Below are 8,153 nucleotides of genomic sequence, written 5' to 3'. Positions count from 1 at the left end.
TTAAGTATCATGGAATAAGAGCCATGTAGAATATTAGCAATTAATATGGGGCTCCAAACCTCATTATTTAAATAAAATATCAAGTTTTTAAGGGGTTTTTTTAAAATAAAAGAGTTTATTCTAGTAAGATAAGAAAAGGCTATTTAGTATTCATTGCTGTTCTTCACAGAAAGAACTTCCCTTTTAATGAAGATTTTGCAACACCAAGTATGTGAATCCCAGGTACCTATTTAAGGAGTGCAATTTGCTTCCAGGTCTCTGGACCACGACTATCTTAAATCCATATAGGTGAAGGGAGATAATCCAAAATATTTCAGACGTGAGACATCATTGCCTTTTCCTCTTCACATACTTAAGTTTTTCATCCTAAGATCTACCAATAGTTTCTAGAAGTGATAGAATGATTCTTTAAGTGCAGAGATCAGGTAGCTTTAGCCACACAAATGCTAAACTTGGAGTGATACACAAAATATGAACATGTTGCTGGACTGCAACTTCCATCATCTCTCACCTTTCGCTATGTTGGCTATGGATGATTGGACTTGTAGTCGACCAGCATTTGGAGATCAAACATCCACTCCCTAGTTCTAATGACTGAGAGGTGTGAGGTGCTTATTGTTCCAAAATCAAAATAACCTCATTAAAATATAGAGCAGAACATTTTCTAGACATATTTAGAAGACTATAGTCAGATTCACCTTCCATCTACCCTCCAGTCTTTCTTATGATTCACACTTTTTAAAAGGAAAAACAGCACTAAATGAAATGTTGCTTATGTACAGACTGGGAAAATTATGGTAACTTTTTAATATGATTTTTTTCAAATGGGACTGGGAAAGGGAGAAATGTCACTCAACATACTTCACACTTAATTGCTTAGCAGGTGACTCATGCATAGTGGCATTCCACATGATGATAGTAAGATCAATGTAGCCTTATTCTGGAGATGACACATATTTTCCTGATGTGGAAATAATGCACGGTGAGCACTGGGAAAACATGGCATCTCCACAGAGGGGGTGAAAGGCTGACAGACATTGTGAAGGGTCTGAATTACAACTGAGATATATTTGCATATTCATTACTAAGAAAAACAAACAATGGTGTGGAAAGAACTGTTATATATTATGTTGAAAACTGCTGTTATTCGATGGACAGTGTTTACAAAAGGATCTGGCACCCCACTAAACATTTGTAAGTGTACATCTTGTCCAAATGCTGTTGTATAACCTTGACATGCCAAGGCACAGGCAGGTTTTGTAATGTTCTGATGTCATGTTGGTACATATTTCCCTACTTCATCCTAGGCCTTGAAACACAATCTTGGTTCAAACCCTTTAATGTAAATATAAGGCCCATACAGACAGGCCAAAAAAAGCTGCTTCGGGTCACTTTGGAGGTACAGTATGATGTTTAAATGATGCATGTGTCCTAAGAGTCCGGAAGCCACACCAAAGCCATGATCCACGCTTTGGTGCGGCTTCCGGACTCTTAGAATGCATGCATCATTTAAACAGCATACCTCCAAAGTGACCTGAAGTAGCTTTATTTTGAACTGTCTGTATGGGGCCATAGTTTGTGGAGGTGAAACAATAAGGGTTGTGCTCTTGGATTCTTAAGTGTTTAGATTGCTTTTAAAATGATCAGCCCTATTTAAATACCACCAAAAAATCTGTTAAAATAATGTTAATGATCATGTATTTAATACATGACAGAAACACATTAATCTCACTTTTATTTATGTATGAAACTGAACTAATGAAATATTAGCATACTAAATTTAACTGGTCTTGTCACAGAGGTAAATGTGTACTAGAATACAGCTCCAGAACCTCATCTCAGTGTTCAGGCTCAGCCACAGAATATATACTGTAACCATGAAATTAGGGTATCTTTGAGCATCTGTCTGATCTGCACAGTAGGGTTTTCAATTAGAAAGTATGATTTTTTAAAAAAATAATCCTTCACAGACCCTTCATGGGATGGAAAGATAGTTGTATCCCCTCTTATATTACAATCAGTGCCTCCACCACGTTGAAGAAGTGTTATAACACAGTGAAACAACACATGCTTTGTCTGCCAGAGGTCCCAGGTTCAATCTTTTGGGGTTGACAAGGACTTCCTTCTGAAACCCTGAAAAACTACTGCCAGTCTTGTTTTTTTGAACAAAGGGGACCAATGATTTGACTTGCCATTAGGCAGATTTGTATACATAGGGCCTTTGCTGAGCAGCTACAGCAAAATCCTATATATTTGAAATTCGAGAGAAAAGCTTCCTGGTCAGAGTCTGTGTCCTTTAGACAGGACATAGCACCTCCTGTTTCAGAAAATAAATAGTATCCTTTTTTTTAATGCTCACTGTAATAACAACCAATTCACATTTTTAATGCTGGTGAATGCACTTTATAAAATATTCTCCCATCAGGCATTATCAATACAGATCAGACCTAAAAGGAGAGACAGTTATAAAATTCTAGGAATTAACGAAAAATAACTTCAGTAAAGTCATAATTCTAGGCCAGTTGTTAAAAAACTCATTAGCCTATAGTATAAGATCAAAACCTATTTTCTTTGTATGGATTATTTACATTTTACATGAAGGTGCGTACGTTTATGGTTTGGGAATTACCAAAACTATAGCAAATCCCCTAAAGTTGTTTAGAAACATGCAGTTCCCTGCTTATTTTCCTATTATATTGAATTTTTATCTCAGAGCATTTGAACTAATTTTACAGTTCAGTACTAAGCTCCAATAGATATAATCAATGTCATTGTTTCAATAAATTTATTCTTTAATGCAGCGGTCAACTTTTTATATATTATATATTATGACGCAAGTATCAGATAAGGGATTTGATGGACTATAACTGAATCTTTTGCAAAAATAGAACTGACATTTACAACAAATTATTTTGATTTGAACATCTTGATCCAAGATGGAGTAATTACTGACATGTCTTCAGCCCATGTAGTAATGCTATGTTGCTAGTTGGGTTTTTGACTTACAATCCAGCCCTATTCATGCAAAGCTCTTGCTGGGGCCTGCTATTAGAAAGAATATTACTGCTACCATCCTGGCCAGGGAATTATTCTGTTTTGTAATAAATTCTTTGTCCTCCACCCATCTTGTAGTTTGGACGAAGAACTACATTTTCTGGATAGCCTAAAAACAGCATCTGAAATAAACATGTTTTGATTAAGTTTGTTCCCTCCTTAGAGTTCCCAGAGTCCTTTCCATGTCATTCTTAATTCAAAGAGAGTTTTTACTACACAAGAACCCCTTTTTATTATTCAGCATGCTCATTTAACCCAACATAAACACAAAGGTGTGCTTAATGTCAACAAGAATAGGCAATTATTAACCAAGCTGCCATATCTTATTTGCCATTAAATAAATTGCAGGCCATTATCATCATCATTTCCCTTGAAGCCAGTGCTGCAGCTATGAACATAGTTTTAGCAAAAAAATGTGTAAATGGCAATACATTAGTTACCAGTTATGTTAGCATTGCTTTTGATTAGACGTACTGTATTGGGAAATAGTTATATGCTTCCTCATATTCAAAAATACTGAAAAAAGTATGCTGATTTTTCTGCATTGTAAAATCGATCTTTTGGGGATATTGTAGCCAAAATGGAGCACAAACTCCCTATTTTTATTCCCAGTTCTGTTATGAAACACTAATGAACATGTATGAGAATGTGCCTGTGGATACCTTGTTTAATTTGGGGTAATTGTTACAGGTGTTTTTAAAGCCAAATTTTAGAAAGTTTAACTTTATCTGCTCTTGATGCTGTATATCAGTTTTCTTATCTGAAGAGCAAAAAATAATAACACCTACCTCATATGAAAGGGGTTAAGATAATTCAGTTTGCTATGCTGTAGAAATTCCTTTCAATAAAGGACTCAAGCAATACTTGACTGGTTATGCACGTCCTTTTATGCCTTTTGAGGCAAAGTCTTTCTTCTGCCAGTTAGAGTGGGGCGAGAGAGACATGGTTAGTATATAAAAATATAATACAACTGTATCAAGTTTTTATCATGTGTTTGCTTTTATGAAGTTGTAGTCAACCAGTTTGTTACTGATTTTTAAAAATACATTTTTGGGGGGCTGCCACATAGAGGCAGTATTGTGCAAAAGACACACAACTGAGATGAATTCCAGTTAGTATCAGGTTTATTGATAGAGTGGATTTTGGTTTTACGCTTTGCTAAAATTTTTGGTAGAATCTGACATAAGTGTCTTGATTAAACATCAGGTATTCCAAGACAATCCCAAGAGCATCTTGTGCTTTGCTTAATATATATAGCTTTAGAAGACCAAAAAGACTATTATCCACAATGCAAAAATAAGTGAGTCTAAGAATATCTTGAAAAGTCACAGTATGTTAAATCTATGCAAGCAAGAAAAAATTCATCAAGAAAGAGCACAGACAATATAAAAATTAACCAATTTGCATTAATCCTTGTAATTAATGTTTATTCATGTATCTTAATGTGCTTTGTTATTATGTGTTAAAGTTTGCCAAAACTGAGATATACAAAAATAAATAAATAAATAAATGTAAAACTTGGTTAAAGCAGTTGTTCAAAAATTGCTTGCCCTGGGCATGGGTTTGCTTTAACTATTTTACTTTGTATTTTCCTTTTTGCAATTAAAATATTTTAAAAAATAATGGACCTCATCAGTGATCTTCCTAACCCATTAATCATGAAGTAATGCATTGTAACGTGACAGCAGTTAACCATAACAGCAACCTCAGAAACACAAATAAATGGAAAGAAAGAAATATTCTTAAGTGGAATGAAAATTAACTAGCATTGTGTGTTATTAAATTACTGTTACTTTAAAACATTTTGAATTTTAAAATGGCTGCAAAAAGCAGCAAGTGAGCAGTCAGATCTGGAATGCTCCCTGATACTGCTTTCTTCTTTTTCTTCTTTTTCGGCAAATCCAATAACCTGGCTATATAGGAGACATTTCCACACAAATGTTTTTATTCATTTTTATTTCAGCTTCTTCAAATACTATTTTAAATATTTTAAAATTACCCCACATCTATGCACCCACTGTCTTGTAATTCAAAACATGCAGAACAGTAGAAGGAAAGGAGGTAATTAATTGAGTTTTTGCATTAATGAAAAGAAATGCTTTCCAGTCTCCCATCAGGAGAACAACAGAAGAGGGCTGACGTCATGTGATAAGCCCCAGCCAAAGATGCAATTATCCTGCTCCAATTGCAATATTCTGCCTTGTGTGATAAAGTCCTGATACTCTTCTATTGCTACTGTCATCTAATCCCAGTATTAGGCTTTCCTTGGCAGGTTCAGGACTGGCATAATTACCTGTACCATCCTCCCTGAAACCTGCAGAAAACTCACTAAGTCATTCTTGAAAAGGAAGAAAACCAGTCTTAAAGGCCAAGGCTCAACAACATAACATATCCATGCCTTCAGTGTTTTTCAGAGTTGACATTCCCGGTTGTGAACACAGAACCTATTATGAATTTGGTAACATTTCCAAGTTTTTGATTGCAGTACTGAAAAAGACAGTAATTGAAAATACAGTGTTTTTAAAAGATATTTTAACAAGGAAGGGAATATAATCAAAATTCTCAGGGAGTGTTATGTTGTTTTATATATCCCAGAATTAATGGAAAATAATAAGATAAATGTTAACATTGAATAAATCCTACTAATGAAGAACCTAAAAAAAAATTCTCAACACCAAGCACACACAGAAATAACATCAGCTATTTTTTTTAAAAAAAAATTAAAATAACTATGCGCTACAGGCTTTATGGGTGATTTTTTATAATCATTATTTAATGATATCCTTTCAGCAACATCCCAGAGACCAGCATGAACGATGGCAATTCCCCAAGTCTGAACGCGTTATGGAGAAACACTCAAGTTTCAGAGCACAGACCGATCACATTACTTGACCAAGATAAAAGATCTTCTTGGCTATTTTAGCACAAAGGTTAAATGAATTTGTCATAGCATATGTCCACCCTGATCAAACTGGCTTTATGTTTAAGAGACATGTGCCAGACAAGGTCAGATAGTCAGAAAACAGCTTATAGTTTATAGTTCAGCAAGATAAGCAAATAATCTGTGACTACACTTTCCTTGAATTCCCTCAAAGTTCTTGACTAAACGGCAAAAGATCTGGAAAAATTTATAGCATACAGCAAACATGTTTGATTTATTAAAAGCATTAAACATGGGCTGACCTCGAGCAGAGGCAGCAATTCCTAAGACAAAGAGAGAGATCCAGCTAAAAGTTCATAAGGATGGATAAGATTATATTAGAACACGACAGGAGGCTTACATCACTGTCTAATATTTTTACCAGCTAATAGACAACCTGGAAAAGTAAACTTCTCTGTGCAAAATGCTGAGACATCCAAATCCTAAGATCCTATTCTGGGAGAAAAGTAAGATATATTAAACAAACAAATAAAGCAAAATCTTGACATAGGTTACTTCTCCACTCAGACTCTTCTTAGAACATGCAAAATTTAAATGACAAATTTAAAAAGCATGCAAAGTGACAAATAGATGTTTACACTAGCTAGGGATTTACTTTTAACAGAAAAACCAGTAACATCTCAACAGCTGTTAAACAAATTGGAGGATATTAGTGTATAGTGGTTGCTGCAGCTTCAAATTATATCATTTATTAATATTATGTGCAGAATTTTAGGATGATCAGGAGCCATAAATAAATTTGAGTTGTACTATATTGGAGTAAAAAACACTAGAGGGGAGGTATCTGAAATTTGTAGAGACTGTGAATGATACTTTTGGCTTGTAATCTAGTATGAAGCTGATCTGCAAACTGGACCTAGCCATTTCCATTATGGTTCAATGATGTAATAAGATACGGGCATCAGCCCCATAAAAATCTGCGTTAGTATAATCTAAGAACTACATTTAAAAAATTGATAGCACCTCTGAGAAATCAAACTGTTCAGGCTTAATAGAGATTCTGTATCATTCTTGGAGAACATGCTCTTTTTATCTGTTTAAAAACTTCATCTTAAAAATGCCGACATTTAGAATTACTAATAAAATCTCATAACTAAGTTCATCAGGCATGGCTGCTGCTACAATCCTGTACACACTTATCAGGGACACTATCAAATTTTGTGGTGCTTATATTTGTTATATCATCTTGTAAATTTATTTATTTATTTTATTTCCAGGATTTATATCCCACCTTTCTCCACAATGGGTACATTTGGTATCTTGGTATTAATTTGTACTGGTCTATGACCATAATAAAGAAATCCATCCATTCTTAGTATTAATCATCCTGGCTTTCCCTTTCTATTGAGAGCTCCAATCCTGAAGACTTTGTGTCCCTCTTAGCTAAATTTCCTGTCAAGGAAGAAACAGTGGGGATTCCTCCTGGCTCTGCATTTAAGTCTTCAGGCCAGAATGTTAGAGGTGACCTTTCACCAGTGGGAACATCAGTCTCAGAATCGAATTTCTGCTTTCTAATAACAAATGAGAATAATGAACTGAACACAGTTCCCAGGAAAATATCAGGATCTTTGGAGAGACATTCTATCCCTGAGCAGTTGATGGAGACACTTTTAGAAACTCTACAACCACTGTTTATGATTAGGAGATGTAGTACTCATTCGATGTGAGTGAGAGAAAGTGCTTTAATGATCATATCTTGATTTGACTGGAACTCACTGCACTTGTATTGCATTTGTGTTATGTTCCTTGTTTGATTATTCTGAACCACTTTGTTTGTTGGCTTCCATTCTGAGAAGGAATTTTAATTTTATTAAAAAGTTTTTTATTGCATATTAAAAATTAAACATTTACAAATGTCATCATGTTATAAAGTATATGACATATGTATGTACATTATATATAGTTAAACAGAATAAATCAAGCTAATTTTCCATTTAAGGTAAATTGAATTTTCAAAGTCTTCTTTCCATTGTATTTCTTCATTTCCTATTAAACAAATAAACTTCCTTCATATAACATTTGTCTTGTGTGGTTATTAATGCTGCTTCATATTGCTTCCCTGTATAGCTGTTCTCTGCAGATACCTTCAGTATATTAATTGCTCTGTTAATTTTCACATTCCTATTACTTTTATTGTGAAAAAAGTTTTATTATCAGT

This window comes from Sceloporus occidentalis, unplaced genomic scaffold, assembly GCF_023333645.1.
Source record: "Sceloporus occidentalis isolate IW3139 unplaced genomic scaffold, rSceOcc1.0.p SCAF_2, whole genome shotgun sequence".
In the NCBI taxonomy this organism is placed as follows: Eukaryota; Metazoa; Chordata; class Lepidosauria; order Squamata; family Phrynosomatidae; genus Sceloporus; species Sceloporus occidentalis.
The sequence above is the reverse complement of the archived record's forward strand: the minus strand, read 5'-3'. Positions refer to the sequence as shown.